A 16163-nucleotide genomic window follows, 5' to 3' on the forward strand; every position below is an offset into this window, starting at 1 on the left:
GAGAGCTGGATCTAGGAGGATGAGAACAGAGGAAAGAGCTGGATCTAGGAGGATGAGAACAGAGGAGAGAGCTGGATCTAGGAGGATGGGAACAGAGGAGAAAGGGAGTGCATGAGTCACAATAAACAGCTGCATCTGAACCGTTTGACTTCAAGTGTGTGTGTGAAATGTGTCAGCGTCTCCACTAGGGGGAAGGTTGTGTGAAATGTGTCAGTGATCCACTAGGGGGCAGGTTGTGTGAAACGTGTCAAATGTGATAAACGCTAGGGGGCAGAACAGGCCAGTTGGTTGGAATGGGTTGATGAGTATCGCTTTGGCTTTGTCCTTTTATCTTGTCTACTGTCAACTTATTTTATTTCTCCAGTATGTTTTCACTGAAAGAAAAAGGTTGTCACAATGAAATAATGAACATTGTGTATTTGTCTAATCAATGTGAAAGTGCAGAAAAGATGCTGACAATGTTTGTTAATGCGTTAGGGTGTACTTTCTAATGTAGAAAAGGTTTATAAGTAGTTTAGAAACTGTTAATTAACTGTTAATTAGTTCATCGCTAATTTACCCTGCAGTCATGACCTCCTCATCCACCCACTGTGTGTTATAATGAGGTAATTTGAGAAGGTGTCAGACGTGACTAACAACGACCACAAACGTGAAGCTGATTGACACATTCATTGGTGACTTTTGCACCCTGGTGCTTGAACCCCCGTCCCGTCCCGGTGCTTTGCTCAGGGCAGATGGGTAGCAGAGGGGGTGAAAGTGGGACAACCCTCACCCCTCTCACCCCCCTCTGTTTTGTTGCGGCCGGCAGCGGAACCATTTGCTCAGCGGATGTAAAAAGGATCACTATGTCAATGGATGTTTGACAAGCCAGGACAATACCTGGTGGGGCTCCACGCTAACTGCAGGTCAAACCCCCGGGTGTGATGTCACCCAGTTCCCAGGGCATTTCACAGCCACCTGGGAGGACTGGAGGAACACCTTTCTACGTTTGCGTCCCAAATGGCACCCTATGCAGCACTGCAGCATCCTGTTACAACTCCCAGTCTCAACGAGGAGCATGTCAACCCCACCTGCACACAGACAGAGACAGCCTGGCTAGCATGACAACTAACCCTAGACTGGAGGCTGAACCTGTGAATGCTGAAACGGTGACCTGTCCTTTGTCTAAGAGTTACTTCCTTCTCACTTTTCATTTTTTTACTATTATATTTTTCCTATTAATTGCCTTTTCTTTGTTGATTGATAGAGGTTAATAACATTTTTTAAGTCTGATTCACTATTACTACCAAGCCAAACACCCACAATGCTTAGCGGTGAAACGGAGTCTCGACAGAGACGCACAGCTCTGCTCTACCGTTAATATTTCCTGGGCGGTGGAGAAGAAAGAGGGAGGAGGTGTCTGGTGTCATGATCGTGTTGTGAACACCTGAATTGTCTTAGTCCCTCTGTGTATTATTAGCTGTGTGAATTTACTACAATACCTGACCCTGTCTCATCATAATTTGCTAATTGCTCAGGAATAAAAACAGATCCCCATATTCATTAACAGACTACTGAAAATATTGTTTCCGTTACCTCTGCTTGGTGTCTTCATGACACTCCTAGTGTCTTTATTTATGATCATTTCCATAATTTTATTACAGGCAACGATAACCCCTTAAATTACCAAGTGGGGAATTAAAAATCTCATGCAGATTTCTGTAGGTTTTATTGCCAACTGCTATTTGTGGCAACTGAGGTGTTTTCTTCCCGTTTGCTTAGAACAAAAAAAGGTGAAAATTGCACCCTGGGGAAAACAGCTTTGAGGGAAAGAAGGTGTAATCACCCCCACCATCTCTCTCTCACACACTGTATTCTGCGTGTTCTCAACGCGCCTAGTCGATTCTGGCAACATCCTAATCGTTATTTTACCTTAACCGTTTTAAATTCAGACAAAAATGCAACTTGGCAAGTAATTCTCTCCATTCTCTCCCATGTGTTTCGTCTTAGGAATTGATGGCCAATACATACAGTGAAAAACACATCACAAATTAATTAAAAGCACATGTAGTCGCTCTGGATAAGAGCGTCTGCTAAATGACGTAAATGTAAATGTAAATATACATTTGACCTGTTTATGTTACACTGTATATCCAGATAAACTTCTGTGAGAAAAACACTGAAGAGTGAGTCGAGGGAAACCCTGTCCAGACATGACCAGCCATTCAGCAGCACCAACCCTGTCCAGACATGACCAGCCATTCAACAGCACCAACCCAGACATGACCAGCCATTCAACAGCACCAACCCTGTCCAGACATGACCAGCCATTCAACAGCACCAACCCAGACATGACCAGCCATTCAGCAGCACCAACCCTGTCCAGACATGACCAGCCATTCAGCAGCACCAACCCAGACATGACCAGCCATTCACCAGCACCAACCCAGACATGACCAGCCATTCACCAACACCAACCCTGTCCAGACATGACCAGCCATTCACCAGCACCAACCCTGTCCAGACATGACCAGCCATTCAACAGCACCAACCCAGACATGACCAGCCATTCAACAGCACCAACCCAGACATGACCAGCCATTCAACAGCACCAACCCTGTCCAGACATGACCAGCCATTCACCAGCACCAACCCTGTCCAGACATGACCAGCCATTCACCAGCACCAACCCTGTCCAGACATGACCAGCCATTCACCAGCACCAACCCTGTCCAGACATGACCAGCCATTCAGCAGCACCAACCCAGACATGACCAGCCATTCACCAGCACCAACCCAGACATGACCAGCCATTCAACAGCACCAACCCTGTCCAGACATGACCAGCCATTCACCAGCACCAACCCTGTCCAGACATGACCAGCCATTCAGCAGCACCAACCCAGACATGACCAGCCATTCAACAGCACCAACCCTGTCCAGACATGACCAGCCATTCACCAGCACCAACCCTGTCCAGACATGACCAGCCATTCACCAACACCAACCCTGCCCAGACATGACCAGCCATTCAACAGCACCAACCCAGACATGACCAGCCATTCAACAGCACCAACCCAGACATGACCAGCCATTCACCAGCACCAACCCAGACATGACCAGCCATTCACCAGCACCAACCCTGTCCAGACATGACCAGCCATTCAGCAGCACCAACCCTGTCCAGACATGACCAGCCATTCAGCAGCACCGGGTCCTACTATACCACCTCACCCAGAGCCAAGTGGTTCTGTAGGCAGGGCTCCATGTACAGATGGCCTGCTTTGCACCCTCCTGTCCGTCCCCATCTTCTGCTTTCTACATTTACAAATTACTCACATGGAAATGTACACAAGGCTTTGGACATACGGGCCTTTTAGATTTTAACGTCTCATATTTTGTTTATCCAAATTTGATTTAGATCTGCATACTTTGTTCAATATATTCATGTTCATATGTGTTGTATACAATGTATATAGTTAATATTTGTTAATATACATACAGTATTTGTATATACAGGTATGTACTGTTTGTCCTTGCAGCATGAGTTAAAGTGAGTTTCTGAGATAAAACACTAGGGGTCTCAGTGTTGCTCCTGAGGGTATTAGAACTGGAGTCTTGTCTTGTGGTCGTAGTTTGCTTCCATCGGCTAAGAGCCTGTGGTGTTGTTTGTTCAGCCGTCCCATCAAATGAGGCAGATTCATGGCTTAAAACAAGTCACTTACACTGTGTATATAAATCAACAGGCTGGGAGGCAGCGCTGCCTGCCCGCCACTGAAACCCAATCCCTCTCTGTCCCAGGTGCACGTCACTCAAGTCTGCATCTGTACGTCAGTCCTACGACTGGACCGAACCGAACAGATACTGTAACACTCATGAAGATGATTTGGGGGTTTGGATTTATGGATATGTCACATTATTAGGATGTCATATTAATTAATCACAAGAAGAAAACTTGCACAGAATAACTGATATAGATGTTCAAAATGTCATATTTGTTTAATCCCAGTTTCTATACAGAAATACAAATACACATACAAATAGGTAGTTACAGAAATGCAAATCAGATTTGAACCTTGACATTAGGGCCAAACTAATATGCCATTAGTTTACAGCTTTTGTTACATGCCTAAAATTGATCTCATAGATAGGATTCTGTTATTATCCTATTACTGTTACTGTAAAAGCCCTCAAACTGGAGACAACAATGATTAATTATATTTACCCTCTCATTTGTCTGCCAGAATAACCTGCCAACACTTCTACTGTTCTGCCTATCACTGGAGACGCCATGAAACACAATTTAATGACACATTCATTACGCACACAGATTAACAGTGTAGATTAGATCCTGAACGTGAGTTATTTGTGTCTGTTTCATGTACGGGTAAAACCTATCAGTCTCCCTTATCTGCCGACTGCCTCATCCCTGATATAACACTATGTCTTCGGTTTATCCCTGGGATAGAGTGAGTTATGACATTTTTTGGCATAGCTCTCATACAGGTGAAAACATGTCGGAGAAATAGAGTCTAGCTAATGTTAGTGCATCTCCTGGAGCAGTTTGTCCTTGACAACACGTGTTGAGTAGGCCTCACTAAGAGCCCCTTGGCTAATTTCAGTTGGTTTGGGGTCTGGATCAAATACATACAGTCTGTGGGGTGTCGTCAATTGAATGGACCCTATTCTCAAAATATAGACTATTAGACACCAATACTATCTGCATTGTCAATGATAACCCTACAGTACCTATTCCTACAAGTAGACTTTAAACTAAAAGCTACATTGAATAAGACATGTCAGGTATCCGCTAATTTACTGTAGAAGTTATATGTAATCTAACATTACTTATGTCACTATAATGACGTATTATAGTTAAATGGCACCTTCTGACTTTTCTAGATCTATTCTGGATAGGGGCTAATTATTACGGAAACAGGAAGTCCATGAGCCCATTATGACTTTTCCAGCAGAGGTCTTCCTCCTCGTGGTTTTTATGGACTATGAGCTCTTATGTAAGAGGAATAAGACAATACACAACGATGAACTGTGTGGTTTTTAATTCTGATTATTGTCCTGTTTGATTGTTTATGTCCTGTATTGTCCTGTTTTGTTTCACAACACTGCAAGAAGAATCTCCCCACGGGGATAATGGAGTGTATCTAATCAAATCTCATCTACTCAGAAGGAGTGTCTGAGCTGACTTATGTCTCACACACAACGCTGAAGAGAACCCTCCTCTGCCTCTAACACCATAGTGACTGAAGAGAACCCTCCTCTGACCTTTACACCATAGTGACTGATGAGAACCCTCCTTCTCTAACACCATAGTGACTGAAGAGAACCCTCCTCTGCCTCTAACACCATAGTGACTGAAGAGAACCCTCCTCTGACCTTTACACCATAGTGACTGATGAGAACCCTCCTTCTCTAACACCATAGTGACTGAAGAGAACCCTCCTCTGCCTCTAACACCATAGTGACTGAAGAGAACCCTCCTCTGACCTTTACACCATAGTGACTGATGAGAACCCTCCTTCTCTAACACCATAGTGACTGAAGAGAACCCTCCTCTGCCTCTAACACCATAGTGACTGAAGAGAACCCTCCTCTGACCTTTACACCATAGTGACTGATGAGAACCCTCCTTCTCTAACACCATAGTGACTGAAGAGAACCCTCCTCTGCCTCTAACACCATAGTGACTGAAGAGAACCCTCCTCTGACCTTTACACCATAGTGACTGATGAGAACCCTCCTTCTCTAACACCATAGTGACTGAAGAGAACCCTCCTCTGCCTCTAACACCATAGTGACTGAAGAGAACCCTCCTCTGACCTTTACACCATAGTGACTGATGAGAACCCTCCTTCTCTAACACCATAGTGACTGAAGAGAACCCTCCTCTGCCTCTAACACCATAGTGACTGAAGAGAACCCTCCTCTGACCTTTACACCATAGTGACTGAAGAGAACCCTCCTTCTCTAACACCATAGTGACTGAAGAGAACCCTCCTCTGCCTCTAACACCATAGTGACTGAAGAGAACCCTCCTCTGACCTTTGCACCATAGTGACTGCAGTCAGATAGTGGAGAGGACAGTGGTGTGGTGTGACCTTTCACGTTGATTCCCAGGCGGTGTCTAAACCATGTCACAACATATTTCCCATCACTCACTCACACGTATACAGAGGTTTCCTCCCCACTAGTCTATCACAGATGTAGATACTGATACTGAATGTCATTTTGAAAATGAAAAGCTGTCATCTGAAGGGACTGGCCTGCCTGCGGCCTTGTGGGTAAATCAGTGTGTATAAGTGACCCTTCCCTCAGAACAGTGACAGACGTGGCCTGACCACATTCCGTCCGTGCACAACATCACAGAGTCACGTCTTTCACTCACTCTGTCAGACGCTTTTCATCTCCCAGGCATTAGAAACCATTTGGAAGTAAACCGTCATTCCGTCAATGAGAAATTTAGGGTATTTTTTTTTCTGTGACAATTGATATGAACACCTGCATAGGATTGACATAGAGCATTACGTTATAGGTTATTAGATCATGACAATTGCATTTAGTGATGCACTATAATGTGACATTATGCTAGACATTTGACATTATGAGAAATTGCAATTACATTTTGTAATGCCAATTACAAGACATAAAACGTTATTAAACATAATAACAAAAGAAGAAAAGATAACTAAGCTTTTAAGCATTTAGGTTTTTCTAATTCATCGAACAAAATACATTTCCTTCCTTCAAATACAACAGCATTAAACAAGCGAGATGACAGACAGACAGACAGACAAACAAGTCATCAACATGAAGACCAGCTGCAAAACAAATAGAGCAGGAGCACTGAGGTGTTTAAGGCTTAATGTTGTTCCCCAGGGACCCGTTTGGGCTGGTTAAAGCCCCACCACCTCCTGGGAGAGCACTGGAAACATACGCCACCACAGGAACACCCTAGGGCCTTTAGTAGATGGAGGAGGAGGAGGAGGAGATGCATCCTTCCCTCCTTCACTCCTTCCCTCTGGCTGGGGGAAGACAAAGGGAGTGCGGTCTTCTAGGCCCTGATGGCCCTGACACCTGTCAACACATTAGGTGTCAAATAAACAGCCTTTCAACCTGGGCCAGCAGGTAAGCTCAGTAGATGAAAGGGCCAGGCTCCTGACAGGCTGGGCTGGGTCTGGTAGATCCCATTCCAAGACCAGGTTGTAGAACGATGATCTGTCTGGTTCTGGTAGATCCCGCTCAAAGACCAGGTTGACGAACGATGATCTGGCTGAGTCTGGTAGATCCCGCTCCAAGACCAGGTTGTAGAACGATGATCTGGCTGGGTCTGGTAGATCCCGCTCCAAGACCAGGTTGAAGAACGATGATCTGGCCTAGAGAGCGTGCCAGAGAGACAGAAGAGCTGTGATAAGGTGTGTTCTGTTCAGATTCAGTCTCTGAAGAGAGAGCCCAGGAGACTGGCCCATAGAGACTGGTAGTAGGAGACAGGCCCATAGAGACTGGTAGTAGGAGACAGGCCCATAGAGACTGGTAGTAGGAGACTGGCCCATAGAGACTGGTAGTAGGAGACTGGCCCATAGAGACTGGTAGTAGGAGACTGGCCCATAGAGACTGGTAGTAGGAGACTGGCCCATAGAGACTGGTAGTAGGAGACAGGCCCATATAGACTGGTAGTAGGAGACAGGCCCATAGAGACTGGTAGTAGGAGACAGGCCCATAGAGACTGGTAGCAGGAGACTGGCCCATAGAGACTGGTAGTAGGAGACAGGCCCGTAGAGACTGGTAGTAGGAGACTGGCCCATAGAGACTGGTAGTAGGAGACTGGCCCATAGAGACTGGTAGTAGGAGACAGGCCCATAGCGACTGGTAGTAGGAGACAGGCCCATAGAGACTGGTAGCAGGAGACAGGCCCATAGAGACTGGTAGTAGGAGACAGGCCCATAGAGACTGGTAGCAGGAGACAGGCCCATAGAGACTGGTAGTAGGAGACAGGCCCATAGAGACTGGTAGCAGGAGACTGGCCCATAGAGACTGGTAGCAGGAGACAGGCCCATAGAGACTGGTAGTAGGAGACAGGCCCATAGAGACTGGTAGTAGGAGACTGGCCCATAGAGACTGGTAGTAGGAGACTGGCCCATAGAGACTGGTAGTAGGAGACAGGCCCATAGAGACTGGTAGTAGGAGACAGGCCCATAGAGACTGGTAGTAGGAGACAGGCCCATAGAGACTGGTAGCAGGAGACTGGCCCATAGAGACTGGTAGTAGGAGACAGGCCGTAGAGACTGGTAGTAGGAGACTGGCCCATAGAGACTGGTAGTAGGAGACTGGCCCATAGAGACTGGTAGTAGGAGACAGGCCCATAGCGACTGGTAGTAGGAGACAGGCCCATAGAGACTGGTAGCAGGAGACAGGCCCATAGAGACTGGTAGCAGGAGACAGGCCCATAGAGACTGGTAGCAGGAGACAGGCCCATAGAGACTGGTAGTAGGAGACAGGCCCATAGAGACTGGTAGCAGGAGACTGGCCCATAGAGACTGGTAGCAGGAGACAGGCCCATAGAGACTGGTAGTAGGAGACAGGCCCATAGAGACTGGTAGCAGGAGACAGGCCCATAGAGACTGGTAGCAGGAGACTGGCCCATAGAGACTGGTAGCAGGAGACTGGCCCATAGAGACTGGTAGTAGGAGACTGGCCCATAGAGACTGGTAGCAGGAGACTGGCCCATAGAGACTGGTAGCAGGAGACAGGCCCATAGAGACTGGTAGCAGGAGACTGGCCCATAGAGACTGGTAGCAGGATACTGATAGAGTGGAGTAGGAGACTGGCCCATAGAGACTGGTAGCAGGAGATAGGCCCATAGAGACTGGTAGCAGGAGACAGGCCCATAGAGACTGGTAGTAGGAGACAGGCCCATAGAGACTGGTAGCAGGAGACAGGCCCATAGAGACTGGTAGTAGGAGACAGGCCCATAGAGACTGGTAGCAGGAGACAGGCCCATAGAGACTGGTAGCAGGAGACTGGCCCATAGAGACTGGTAGCAGGAGACTGGCCCATAGAGACTGGTAGCAGGAGACAGGCCCATAGAGACTGGTAGCAGGAGACTGGCCCATAGAGACTGGTAGCAGGATACTGGCCCATAGAGACTGGTAGTAGGAGACTGGCCCATAGAGACTGGTAGCAGGAGATAGGCCCATAGAGACTGGTAGCAGGAGATAGGCCCATAGAGACTGGTAGCAGGAGACTGGCCCATAGAGACTGGTAGCAGGAGACAGGCCCATAGAGACTGGTAGCAGGAGACTGGTAGTAGGAGACTGGCCCATAGAGACTGGTAGCAGGAGACTGGCCCATAGAGACTGGTAGTAGGAGACTGGCCCATAGAGACTGGTAGCAGGAGACTGGCCCATAGAGACTGGTAGCAGGAGACTGGCCCATAGAGACTGGTAGCAGGAGACAGGCCCATAGAGACTGGTAGCAGGAGACTGGCCCATAGAGACTGGTAGTAGGAGACAGGCCCATATAGACTGGTAGCAGGAGACTGGTAGTAGGAGACTGGCCCATAGAGACTGGTAGCAGGAGACAGGCCCATAGAGACTGGTAGCAGGAGACTGGCCCATAGAGACTGGTAGCAGGATACTGGCCCATAGAGACTGGTAGTAGGAGACTGGCCCATAGAGACTGGTAGCAGGAGATAGGCCCATAGAGACTGGTAGCAGGAGATAGGCCCATAGAGACTGGTAGCAGGAGACTGGCCCATAGAGACTGGTAGCAGGAGACAGGCCCATAGAGACTGGTAGCAGGAGACTGGTAGTAGGAGACTGGCCCATAGAGACTGGTAGCAGGAGACTGGCCCATAGAGACTGGTAGTAGGAGACTGGCCCATAGAGACTGGTAGCAGGAGACTGGCCCATAGAGACTGGTAGCAGGAGACAGGCCCATAGAGACTGGTAGCAGGAGACTGGTAGTAGGAGACTGGCCCATAGAGACTGGTAGCAGGAGACTGGCCCATAGAGACTGGTAGTAGGAGACTGGCCCATAGAGACTGGTAGCAGGAGACTGGCCCATAGAGACTGGTAGCAGGAGACTGGCCCATAGAGACTGGTAGCAGGAGACAGGCCCATAGAGACTGGTAGTAGGAGACAGGCCCATAGAGACTGGTAGCAGGAGACAGGCCCATAGAGACTGGTAGTAGGAGACAGGCCCATAGAGACTGGTAGCAGGAGACAGGCCCATAGAGACTGGTAGTAGGAGACTGGCCCATAGAGATGTAGAGAACAGGCCCATAGAGACTGGTAGCAGGAGACAGGCCCATAGAGACTGGTAGTAGGAGACAGGCCCATAGAGACTGGTAGCAGGAGACGGCCCATAGAGACTGGTAGTAGGAGACAGGCCCATAGAGACTGGTAGTAGGAGACAGGCCCATAGAGACTGGTAGTAGGAGACTGGCCCATAGAGACTGGTAGTAGGAGACAGGCCCATAGAGACTGGTAGCAGGAGACAGGCCCATAGAGACTGGTAGCAGGAGACAGGCCCATAGAGACTGGTAGCAGGAGACAGGCCCATAGAGACTGGTAGTAGGAGACAGGCCCATAGAGACTGGTAGCAGGAGACAGGCCCATAGAGACTGGTAGCAGGAGACAGGCCCATAGAGACTGGTAGCAGGAGACTGGCCCATAGAGACTGGTAGCAGGAGACAGGCCCATAGAGACTGGTAGCAGGAGACTGGTAGTAGTGGAGACTGGCCCATAGAGACTGGTAGCAGGAGACTGGCCCATAGAGACTGGTAGTAGGAGACTGGCCCATAGAGACTGGTAGCAGGAGACTGGCCCATAGAGACTGGTAGCAGGAGACTGGCCCATAGAGACTGGTAGCAGGAGACAGGCCCATAGAGACTGGTAGCAGGAGACTGGCCCATAGAGACTGGTAGTAGGAGACAGGCCCATATAGACTGGTAGCAGGAGACTGGTAGTAGGAGACTGGCCCATAGAGACTGGTAGCAGGAGACAGGCCCATAGAGACTGGTAGCAGGAGACTGGCCCATAGAGACTGGTAGCAGGATACTGGCCCATAGAGACTGGTAGTAGGAGACTGGCCCATAGAGACTGGTAGCAGGAGATAGGCCCATAGAGACTGGTAGCAGGAGATAGGCCCATAGAGACTGGTAGCAGGAGACTGGCCCATAGAGACTGGTAGCAGGAGACAGGCCCATAGAGACTGGTAGCAGGAGACTGGTAGTAGGAGACTGGCCCATAGAGACTGGTAGCAGGAGACTGGCCCATAGAGACTGGTAGCAGGAGACTGGCCCATAGAGACTGGTAGCAGGAGACTGGCCCATAGAGACTGGTAGCAGGAGACAGGCCCATAGAGACTGGTAGCAGGAGACAGGCCCATAGAGAATGAATAGTAGAACAGAGCATGTTTGACTTACTCCAAATAGCTGTTATTTAGTCAAAATCATTATGAGATTATCATAAGACAACGCTCATGGCAAGTGTTACAATGCATTAAAATAATGTTCTAATAATAATAATAAATAACTTATTAAACTTATATTATCACTTTTCATTACAGACACAATCTCAAAGCTCTTGTTAAGAATAATACACAACAAGAAACAATAAGATATATATATATAGGCTACAACAGTAGCCAGATCAGCTAGATCAAGTCTGTTTGAGTGCTTCTTGAATCCTCCAGATGGGCAGCCGCGGATACGAGAGGATCTGGAAGCTCATAGCTAGATGGAGATGGTGGTCGGAGGTGGTGGTCCGGTCAGCATGTCCAAGGGCAGGCAGGAAGCTCGATGTCATCAGGGCGTCTCCCCCCTCTGCAGATTCTCTGTATTGACACACTGTGATGAAGTTTGAGCTCCCCGCAGAGTACAGCCCACTCCTTACTTTAGAAGTATCCTCCTGGGCAATGGAAAAGCTTCCAACTCTACATGCATAGCCTCATCTTGGATCACTGTTGGTGAAAACCAACCCCAAGTCAGTAGGTGTACAGCGCCTTGCAAAAGTATTCATCCCCCTTGGCGTTTTTCCTATTTTGTTGCAATACAACCTGTAATTTAAACAGATTTTTATTTGGATATAATTTAATGGACATACACAAAATAGTCCAAATTGGTGAAGTGAAATGAAAAAAATTACTTGTTTCAAAAAATTCTACTAAATAAATAACGGAAAAGTGGTGCGTGCATATGTATTCACCCCCTTTGCTATGAAGCCCCTAAATAAGATCTGGTGCAACCAATTACCTCCAGAAGTCACATAATTAGTTAAATGAAGTCCACCTGTGTGCAATCTAAGTGTCACATGATCTCAGTATATATACACCTGTTCTAAAAGGCCCCAGAGTCCGCAACACCACTAAGCAAGGGGCACCATCAAGCAAGCGGCACCATGAAGACCAAGGAGCTCTCCAAACAGGTCAGGGACAAAGTTGTGGAGAAGTACAGATCAGGGTTATAAAAAAATATTTGAAACTTTGAACATCCCACGGAGCACCATTAAATCCATTATTAAAAATTGGAAAGAATATGGCACCACAACAAACCTGCCAAGAGAGGGCCGCCCACCAAAACTCACGGACCAGGCAAGGAGGGCATTAATCAGAGAGGCAACAAAGAGACCAAAGATAACCCTGAAGGAAAACTGGTCAGAATTGAAGGAATGATGGATGGCTCTAAATACAGGGAAATTCTTGAGGGAAACCTGTTTCGGTCTGCCAGGGATTTGAGACTGGGACGGAGGTTCACCTTCCAGCAGGACAATGAACCTAAGCATACTGCTAAAGCAACACTCGAGTGGTTTAAGGGGAAACATTTAAATGTCTTGGAATGGCCTAGTCAAAGCCCAGACCTCAATCCAATTGAGAATCTGTGGTATGACTTAAAGATTGTTGTACACCAGCGGAACCCATCCAACTTGAAGGAGCTGGAGCAGTTTTGCCTTGAAGAATGGGCAAAAATCCCAGTGGCTAGATGTGCCAAGCTTATAGAGACATACCCCAAGATACTTGCAGCTGTAATTGCTGTAAAAGGTGGCTCTACAAAGTATAGACTTTTGGGGGGTGAATAGTTATGCACGCTCAAGTTTTCAGTTTTTTTGTCTTATTTCTTGTTTGTTTCACAAGTAAAAATATTTTGCACCTTCAAAGTGGTAGGCATGTTGTGTAAATCAAATGATACAAACCCCGAAAAAATCAATTTTAATTCCAGGTTGTAAAGCGACAAAATAGGGAAAATGCCAAGGGGGGTGAATACTTTCGCAAGCCACTGTAATTCAAATGAAAACACACACCGGCTAGCTAGCATTAGCTAGCTTGTTGACAACACTGATTTTCATACATTTACAGGCAGGAATCCAATTCATGATATAAGACATGATCTGCACTCATTTAGCTATTGAAAAAAAAAAATTATGTAAAACTATCTACATAGAAATTCTTAAATATGATTAAAAATGTACAGAATTGCCACGAGCTCTCTGCCTAGCCTCCCACAAGGCGCCATGACAACTGCAGCACAATAGTTATTCATTATAGTTATAATGTACAAGAATGTGTTACCATAATTTTTTTTAATAGGTCTCTTGCATAATGTTCCTGTCTCTCAGTCCAGTATTTATTTGTAAAATATGCATTTGACTGTTTGTCTAAATGCCATTTAAACTAAGCAGCTTCCTCACGTCTGCCACATAAAAACCCTCTTCTACACTCTGAGGAGCTGAGGGGATGATGCCTGAAGCCGTCACAGATTGCCCAGTCAGGTATGACACTAACTCTGGGTTTATGGCTACTTAGGTGGTAATATATCGTTGCAGAATTCCACAGGTGTCTCTTCCCTTCCCAAAGTGGTCTGGATCAGATAAGGCCTCTCTCCCAGCCAGTCCCTCTGCTCTCCGCCCTCCAACACGCACAACACAAACACGCGCACCATCAGTGACTGCTCTCCGCCCCAGCCCCGTGCCCCCTGCCCACTGCCCCCTGCTCTCTGCCCCAGCTCCCTGCCCACTGCCCCCTGCTCTCCGCCCCAGCCCCATGCCCCCTGCCCCCTGCCCCCTGCTCTCCGCCCCAGTCCCAGCCCCCTGCCCCCTGCCCCCTGCTCTCCGCCCCAGTCCCAGCCCCCTGCTCCCTTCCCCCTGCTCCCCTGCCCCCTGCTCCAGCCCCTGTGCCCCATGCCCCCTGCTCCCTTCCCCTTCCCCCTGCCCCCGCCCTGCTCCCTTCCCCCCTGCCCCCTGCTCCCTTCCCCCTGCCCCCTGCTCTCTGCCCCCTGCCCCCTGCTCCCTGCCCCCTTCCCCCCTTCCCCCTGCTCCCTTCCCCCTGCTCTCCGCCCCAGCCCCGTGCCCCTGCACCAGCCCCTGCCCCCCTGCTCCCTGCACCAGCCCCCTGCCCCCTGCCCCCTGCCCCATGCCCCCTGCTCTCCGCCCCCAGTCCCGTGCCCCTGCACCAGCCCCCTGCCCCCTGCTCCCTGCCCCCTGCTCCCTGCCCCCTGCTCTCCGCCCCAGTCCCGTGCCCCTGCACCAGCCCCCTGCCCCCTGCTCTCAGCCCCCTGCCCCCTGCTCCCTGCACCAGCCCCCTGCCCCCAGCCCCCTGCCCCCTGCCCCCAGCCCCCTGCTCCCTGCCCCCTGTCCCCTGCCCCCTGCCCCCTGCCCCCAGCCCCCTGCTCCCTGCCCCCTGCCCCCTGCCCCCAGCCCCCTGCTCCCTGCCCCCTGTCCCCTGCCCCCTGCTCCCTGCCCCCTGCTCCCTGCTCCAGGCCTAGCTGTGTGGAGAGAGAGAGGTAGTATCAGTCAGGAAGGAAATGTGTAAATAATGATGTATTTAACAGTCAGACACTTTCCTATAAATCCACAGACACATGATTGTGCCCCAAATGGCACCCTATTCCCTATGTAGTGCACTACTTTTGATCAGGGCCCATAGGGCAGTGGTCAAGAGTAGTCACTATACAGGTAATAGGTTACCATTTGAGACGCAGCCACAGACAGCACCTCCAGCTGGTCCATTAGAGGCGGTGTGGTTTTACAGAAGTATGGAAGTGACCCAATAGTGCAGAGACAGCAACAGAAACTAGGTTGTAGGTAGGTGGGTCTTTCTTCATACCTTTACGCTTTAATGACAGGTATTTTACAGTGACGAGTTGATGATTGTAGTGAAAGGTATTGGAGGGGGAGGCAGGCCGCATGACATTTACTGAAGCATATGCCAGTTGCGACATGATGTGGTTTCAAATATTTTCCTAAGAAGTCTATTTACCCGTGGTTGTTATTTTTAGACAGATTACTACATCCCAAATTGCACCCTATTCCCTACATAATGCACTACTTTTGATCAGAGCGCTATGAGTCCTGTTCAAAAGTAGTGCACTATATAGGGAATAGGGTGCCATTTGAGATGCATTTTTACTGTTGTTGTGCCCAATCAACATATTTCAGTGACAATAACCACAATTACATTCACCGTTTTTATCTGAGTAAAGTCATACTTTTGTGTGCACTACGTCATCACTGATTTTTATCCGTAACAAGTCAATTTGATGGAAACACATGTCTGGTGGGAAAATGCACATATTATTTTTATGCAGAATTTGAATATTCGCATGAAACTCTTTCGCCAATTGGATGGAAACCTAGCTAGCATCCCTAAATTCATGTAGTAGCGATCACATGTACCTCAGGATACACATATCTGATATAGACTATGGATGCCACTTGCCACTAATCAAAACAGATACAAATGTTATGTTAGCATAATGCAGGGGTTCCCCCCACCTGGGGTGTCTTTTGAGTTGAGCGGTGGAAAAAAAACAAAGTAGAAAATATTATCTTGGCAGCGAATGAACAATTTTGCAGTTTGAAAGCTAACCTTCTGCAATTCTACACATCCTGCCATGGAGCTGAAAGAAAATGTTGCAGTTTTAAATCCAATGTCCTACAATTCTATACATTTTGCCATGTTTGCTGAGATAAAATGTTGCAGTTTTACAGCCAATTCCCTACAATTCTACACATTTTGACATGGCTAATGCTGTGTTCTTTATGCTCAAACATTATAAAAACATAAATGGGGGCCTGATTGTCTAGCTTTTATTTTGTTGATTGTAAATTCTCAAAGATTATAGGCTGTTATTGAAAAATATATGTGATCCACAGTTTGGGAACCACTGTCAC

At 48.0% G+C, this 16163-nt stretch overlaps 1 long non-coding RNA gene across 1 annotated transcript; it reads left to right on the plus strand.

The window, feature by feature from the left end:
- The first annotated feature begins 12 nt into the window (after window positions 1-12).
- Window positions 13-1542, plus strand: LOC121545685. The gene is made up of 2 exons (XR_005996284.2): window positions 13-195; window positions 233-1542. It is a non-coding gene; the product is annotated as an uncharacterized LOC121545685 (long non-coding RNA).
- Window positions 1543-16163: the final 14621 nt, after the last annotated feature.

This window comes from Coregonus clupeaformis, chromosome 3 (genome assembly GCF_020615455.1).
Source record: "Coregonus clupeaformis isolate EN_2021a chromosome 3, ASM2061545v1, whole genome shotgun sequence".
Lineage (NCBI taxonomy): Eukaryota > Metazoa > Chordata > Actinopteri > Salmoniformes > Salmonidae > Coregonus > Coregonus clupeaformis.